The sequence below is a fragment of the Ambystoma mexicanum genome, chromosome 7p, assembly GCF_040938575.1.
Source record: "Ambystoma mexicanum isolate Mex_15411 chromosome 7p, UKY_AmexF1_1, whole genome shotgun sequence".
Taxonomy (NCBI): Eukaryota; Metazoa; Chordata; class Amphibia; order Caudata; family Ambystomatidae; genus Ambystoma; species Ambystoma mexicanum.
In genome coordinates this window covers 198,263,198-198,270,831 of record NC_090939.1, presented here as the reverse complement: position 1 = coordinate 198,270,831, position 7,634 = coordinate 198,263,198, and the positions used below count along the sequence as shown (strand labels likewise).

Here is a 7,634-nt window from a genome sequence, read left to right as displayed (position 1 = left end):
AACTGAAAAAGGCCATTTGCACGGCTCCAGTTTTAGGGATTCCCAATTATGCAGAGGAATTATTTTTATTCTTGCACACAGATGGTACTTTTATGACAGCAGTACTTACACAGAGAACTACATTGGGGTACAAACCCCTTGCATATTACAGTGGAATTTTGGACCCAGTAATGAGAGGTCACTTTTCATGCGAACAATGTTTAGCAGCTGCCACGTTCGCTATAGAGAAAGCAACAAACATAGTGATGGGACAATCCACTGCGTTATTAGTTGTACATGCATTATTCAAAATTTTAGAAAAACCAAAAGGCACGTTGACTACTCAAAGGGCTTCTGCCTATGAGGTAATCATATTGACTCCAGCGATTAAAATAGTCCGATGTAAAATAGTGAATCCAGCTATGTCTATAGCTGAGCCAATCACAGAAGGAGAGCCTATACATGATTGTGCACACTATGAAGAGTTCTGTGATGAGCTTCCTAGAGTAAAGGAGAATGCACTCGAAGGAGGAGAGATTGTCTTCATTGATGGTTCTTCCAGAATCTATCAAAATGATGGGCAAAGATATACAGGCGCTGCAGTAGTGAAACATTTGGCAAATGGAGAATGTCTAGTGCTCGTAAGTACTCGATTGCCATCACATTATTCAGTGCAAGCTGCAGAATTATTGGCGTTGATTCTCGCAATTGAGAATCATGCAGACCAGGAAGTGACAGTATACAGCGACTCCGCCTATGTGACGTTGACGGTGCATACAGGATTAGCGCGCTGGAAAAGGAGGGGCTACCTCTGACAGGACGACACGCCAGTGCAGCACACAGCCTTATTGGATGGGCTCATTAAGGCACTACAACTCCCAGTGGGCATAGCAGTCGTTAAATGCGCAGCTCACACAAAAGGGACAGATTATATCTTGCACGGAAAAATCAAGCAGCACACGCCGAAGCCAAAAGCATAGTAAATACAGATATAGAAATTATGAATGTTCAAACCATTGATGTAAATGAAATAATGACTGTAATATTAAATATGGATGAGGGATACAACCATATGCCTAACACACAGATAGTAGAACTCCAAGGGGAGGCACCACAAAAAGAAAAGAACTTATGGAAGCGAAGAGGGTGTTCTTTAAACCCCTCTGAAGCATTGTGGCGACAAGACAGCACTGGTAAACCAGTAATGCCTATAGCCTTATTAAAGATAGCGCTAGAACAATTACACTATCCAGCACAACATACAACTAGGGAGAATCTTGCTGCAACCATTGCTGAGGATTGGTTTGTACCAAACCTAATTGAACATGTTGCATTTTTTATGGTAAATTGTATTATTTGCCAGCAGTTCAGGTCTGGGCATACACCACGCATAGTGAGGGGGGTGATCCCAAGACCAAATGCCCTTTTCACCACTTGCATATCGACTATGTCGACATGATACAAGTTTGTAATGGATACAGATACCTTTTAGTTGTAGTATGTCCTTTCTCTAGATGGATAGAGGCAGGTCCATGTAGGCACCCAGACTCTACCTGTGCAGCCAAGTTTTTGGTGCGGGAAGTGTTTCCCAGATGGGGGTGTGTGAAGTAATGAGATCGGATAATGGGCCTCATTTTGATAATGCAGTTTTTGAGCAGATCACTTTGCTGCTCGGAATAAAACATGTCCCGGGAGGATAGCCCAGCGGCAACGTGCGCCCTTTGGAAGCAAGACGACACAAAGCAACACAGGTTCGATCCCCAGATCCGTACTTAGAAACCTCTGGGTGTTTAAGCGCGTTATAAATACGCAACTAGGACACACACACAAAAAAAATACAATTACGCAACTAAAAAAAACAAACAATTTCTGTAACAGCGCCTCGATGCCTGCGGGCTGTGTGAGCGCTTTAAAAATGTAAAATAAATAAATACGTTTTCTTCAGCTTATCATCCTCAAGGAAATGGTATCTGTGAAAAGCTCAACAGCCTGTTAAAGGAAAGAATAGCTAAGTTGGTTGCACTGCCTACCACTGACATTGTATGCAATAAGGAACCAACCAGGTTCTGACCACCATCTTACACCGCACGAGATTGTGACTGGCAGGAGGATGAGAATTCCTTTAATGCCTCCATCTCCAGCCAACATCAGAAGTGTTAGGACTTGAAATGCAAAACTACTTGAACTGTTTGGCACCTAGTTTTTCTGTAATTTCAGGACAGTTGCAGAGACGAGGGTGTACAGCAGTACAGAACACAGAAGGAGATGCTTCAACAATCCAAACTCCTGAATTTCTACGACCAAGAATTTACCCAGGAGACAACATCCTGATTCGTAACCATACACGGTCCTTTCATTGTCGAGGATTTCATGCCATCTGCTGTCAAAGTGCAGGGTAGGCGAGCTTGGATCTTCCTGGGTGACATAACGATATACACCGGAGAGACAGCTCTGCTTACACCCCACCACGAAGAAGCTACAATCATCGGGGAAGAACCACAGCATGTGCAGATGAGATCCATGACTTGGAAGAAGGACGCATAACCTGTCAAGTGGAAAGAAAGAAGAACGTTTAGTTGGACTGTGGCTTAATTTAGACATTTACTTTTTAGGTATAAATAAAAGGGTAAAAGGACACATTCGAACACTCTGTGCATCTTAGTTGCAGGGTTAAGGGAAGATCTGCATTCTTGAAAGCCACCGTAGGTTATTAACTTTGGACTGAGGCATGCTTAAAGCTTTGATAAGAAAAGTGAAAAGGTTATTAACTTTGGACTGAGGCACATTTAAGCCTTGATAAAGTTAAGGATATTCCAAAGTTTGATCATGGATACAGCAATTGGAAAAGAATACAGTATCCAGACTCGTTCCACACAGAGCACTTGTTTGGAGTTACTCATGGTGTTACGCAGTGATGACCTTTCTAGGCACATACTTATTTACTTTGAGTTGGCATTGCACACTTATCCGCGACTGGTGGAGAGAACTAGTCGCATACCAGATTTTCTTGGCAATACTGACAACGAAAAAATTGTTAGACGACTGCTTATAATCATCACTGAAAAGTTTTTGAAATTGCTTGAGTTCACTGAAGAAAACACAAATGCCCCTGTCACCCGATGCAGCACATAGACTGGTCAGTGTGGTGTTCTTTTGTTTAATTGAAGACTCGCATCTCGTTGAAAGGCACACAAATGTGATCTCATTTCTAAGGGACCCAAGAAATACTGAAAATTTTAACGTGATCCTGGAAGGCATAATAATCCAGGTGGTGATCTATTTTGAAAGAAACCACAGAGCTCTATAGAAACATTTCCTCCGAGGGACAGATCGAGGAAGTGATAACACTTAAAACTTTATTCATGCTAACATGGAAGCTACAATGTCATTTGGCGAAAAAACCTGAAAGTTTGTTCATGCTGACAGGGAAACTACAATATCATCTAGTTTGAAGCAGATTCGAGGTATAGATTGGGAACTAGTTAATGAAGCAGAGTTCAACGTAGCTCGCAGAAATCATCTTTTTTCACGATAAAAGAATATTTGCATCACGATTGGTGTAAAAATTGATTCCAGAAAGCAGCTAAGCTGATTAAGGACGAATGCTGTAGAAGACGACAAAGATTCCAGAAACAAATCTAAAATGCAGTTCCAGTAAAAATATTTTTCCTTCCTTAGCATCAAATGATCGAGATGGGGAACCAGAGCAGCAATTTTGTGCTGCCCCAAGAGGACCGACAGTCATACTGCCCTAGAAGCAGGTGCTGTCGACTCACCTACCATTGCATTGTTTACACATGTATTGTATTCATACTGATACTGCTTTCACTGACAGTTAGAACTGCTTTCTGTATAGGAGCAAATGATGCAAAAGTTCCTATATATGTGTCTGAGCAGAAGGAAAAAGTAAACGTGGTAACTCCAAAACAACCCAGGCCATTTAGATACCTGAGATTAAAATGCAAGTTATTAGCAATACATCACACATAGTACTTGCTTCAAACACTACTTTTGAATGCCAGAGACAGGGTCAGCAAAACAAGCAAAATAAGGGATTGACAAAGGTTGGGCCCACATAGATAATGCATACAGACACACCTGATCCAGTGACAAAAGCCCAAGCACAAGCCCACAAGACAATCACGTGCAGAGAGGATAGCAGAATCAATATGGCTGTTTATAGCCATTGCCAGAAAGAGACAGAGGGATAAAGAAAGACTTGCTGAACTTTCTTCTACCTATAGGAAACCTGATGGATGTTCCTGCAAATCAACCAGCCAGAAGAAACTATACCGATGTGTTCAGAGATGTGGTTATAGCAAACTACAAAAAGACTTTGAGAATTAAAAGAGGCACCCAAGAAGACAATTATGACCTGAATGATTATCTAGACAACACAGCACACTTGGGAAACAACATATGGTACCAACACATGAAAGAAGTTGGAAGAAGGACGTCAGAAGAAGTCTGCTTTGTATGTGCACTCCTGCCATACAGCATGGGGAAGCCAAAAATCTTCATAGCAAGTTATAATTGATGTCCGGACAGCGCATTGCCTGTCGCGCATAGCACTTTGTAAACCAAGAGGTCAATTTATGGGAAGCAATGCATAAATGGGCAACTGAAAAGACAGATCCAGATGAAGATGACTACATATAAGATATAAAGACAAGAAAAAGAGCTCAGATGAGAAATCGCATTATCAGATATGAGAAGCCAGGAGTAAAAGGAGCTGGTATTAGATGGGAAGTGAACAAAAAACTTGATCTCAAAGGAAAAACTACAGAAGAAGCTCGCAGATGGAGGATCAGAGGACAAATGCAGATTTTGGGAACAGTACTATCACCAGATTGATGGGGAAAAAGGAGTGGTGATCTGTAGAGCATGGGTAGTTATTGGCTGTTATGAACCTACTATTGACATAGTGCAGAATGGATGCAAGCAATTATGGCTAAGACTTACTAAACTACTGACATGGGTTGAAAACAGGGGAGGTCCATTGCAGATAGTACCATTAGAAAGTTCTAAGTTTTGCTTCAGGAAAAATGGTACAAGAAAAATGGGAGAAAATCAGAGCTGTGGACGAATATTCAATGCACCAGGAATGGTACATGGAATAGCAGTAATAATGGATCATTATTAGGCTTGTGGATCAAAAGCCTACGCCAGACTGCCTAAAGACTGGGGAGGAATTTGCACAATAGTGAATGTGCATGTCCCTGCATTGGTGATTCCTAAAGGTGACCTGAACATTGACAGTTTTCCAAAAGCAGATGCTCATCTAAGGAGGAGGAGATTCGTGGGCCTGATAAGTCGAACAAAGAGAGAGAATTATTTCTCTGCTAAATCAATAGAAGCCTTTGATCCCATTCCATATGAAAACAGGCTGTTCAGCCAGACCGCATCAGTGTTCACAATGATCTTTATGCCAAGAATCCAGGTTGGAGCAAATACCAAATGGTTACAAATCACCAGATGGGAATTACTACAGACAATTAACAACACTATAAAAGGATTCAATGCAATCAGAGAAGAACTGAGAGCTGTAAGGCTACTGGCTCTCCAGAACAGATATGTTCTGGATATGATTATAGCCATGGATGGAGGTGTTTGTGCCGAAATTGGAAAATCGTGTTGCACATTTATACCTTCTCACAATGACGAAAATGGAACTTTGACAGAGGCCATAAACATGTTGACGAAACTTCATGGTTACATGATAGAAGAAGTAGAAGATATTGCTGATGACAGCTGGTTTGGAAATCTCTTTTCATGGGTTCCACAATTGATGGCATATATGTTCACATTTCTTGGAGCATTGCTATTGTTAGTGATGCTTGGATTCTGTGTGATCAAGATAATAATCTCACAGTGTAAGAAGACAGCAAAGAAAGCCATAGGGATGAAGTGTCATGACCACTGTGAGGGGGCACAGGTTGTGCCACAAGCAGGTTCCCACCAGAACCCTGTGGACCTTAAAACCACTGCAAAAGGGCTCCTGGAGCCAGTCCTGGCGCCTTTGGCACCAGGCTCATATGTAGGAAGGAAGGGCTGTTCAAAGTAGGTCCCATTTATGTATATGGGCCTTTAAATCCAACATGGAAGCACCCACACAGTCTAGTTCTAAGAACTACTTTCCCTGGTACTACTTTACCTGGGCTATTAAACCACACCCTGACTGCAGAACACGCTTCGTGTTATTCTGCAACCAGCAGCGTGACGCTTACTGTGTCAAGCTCCTGGTCTTCAGCATCTTCCTGTAATCCTGCAAGAACAAGAACAAGATTATTCTGTCTTACCTGCGAAAACACCATCCAGCACTAAGCATCTCAACTGGGCTGCAATCTGAGGAAACCGAGAGAAGAAGAAACATCACTCACCGTGAGTACTAGCTTAAGGACTTCCGGTGAACCGCTACCACAGCTGCTGTTCGAACATTGCGACTTGCAATAAAGAGAAAGGGAAACACAATATTAGAACGCGCGCTTCCAAAACATCGAATTCCATCAGTCTTACCTAAATTCCATCGCGCTACGCCACGCTTCCATCCGGAGCACCACAGCAACATCTGCAAAGGAAAAGAGTCATATTCAGGTTTGCTTTCAATATTAAACAACCGCAGAGTGCTGTACTTACCTTAACGGATTCCGGGGGCCTGTTTTTCATCGCGCTCTCATCCACTCGTAGCACCACAGTGGCCTGTGAGGAGAAGAAGAAGAAAACACATGTTAGCCTTAAAAGACAATAAAGGCGCTGCGCTTCGCGCTATCTCTTACCTAGAAAATGTGCCTCTCCATCCGGCACGCCAGCATCAAGACCTTCGCACCTGAAAAGAAGGAGATAAAGACATTAATGAATTCCCACCATAAACAGAACAAAGACTTACAATTAACAAACCTACCTCACAACCAGCAGATTCGGGGTGACAGCAGGCCTGGGCCCAAGGAAGGCGTACTGCACCAGTGAAGCAACTCGGGCAGCTCGCCAACAAACGTCAAGCGCCCCTGCACAAGAAACGCAGGACGGATAGCTCACCCTACAAATAACTAAGATTCATTATTCAGCACTGGGCAACTATGCATCCAGGGTTCCCGATCTCAGAGCCTTCCAGACGCCCCTGGGAATATCAGGTGAGCGAAACAGAACACAAAGCCATTAAACCTTATCCACCTGGGCATCATGGAAACATCGGAAACTGATCTGTTAGCCCAGCTTCCGGACAATTACGCACCGAGGTACACGCAGCCCGGCAGGAAACCAATGCCTTAAGACGAGAGTTAATGGTCACAAAAGACCGTACTGATGAACTAAGCAAACAGCTACTACAAACACAGGTGGGGCAGGCTCTATTGCCCGGATTCGCCCCATCTGTCGCTACACTATCATCAGTCAATCCAGTACAGATAACGTTGCTGGGAGCAGTACCCCTGGCACCACCACAATGGTTTCATGGAGACCCGAGAAGGTACGCAACATTCATGATCCAGTGACGCCTCCATTTGCTTTGTAGGCCTGGGGCTTTCCCAAACGACCAGGCGAGGGTGGCCTTCATGTTATCATATTTGGGTGGAAGTGCCGCAGACTGGTTGGTGCCTTTAGTGAGCCAGGATGACCCATTACTGCAGAACTTCAGGGTTTTCAACAGGAGATGGAAA

The 7,634-nt window shown here is 43.2% G+C and overlaps 1 long non-coding RNA gene across 1 annotated transcript in view; it reads right to left on the bottom strand.

Moving 5' to 3' along the window:
• Nucleotides 1-666: 666 nt before the first annotated feature.
• Nucleotides 667-7,634, bottom strand: part of LOC138525824 (uncharacterized) — a 255,159-nt gene continuing 248,191 nt past the window's right edge. The window contains exon 5 of the long non-coding RNA XR_011283443.1: nt 667-2,524. This is a non-coding gene — a long non-coding RNA (uncharacterized lncRNA). The remainder of the gene's footprint in view (nt 2,525-7,634) is intronic.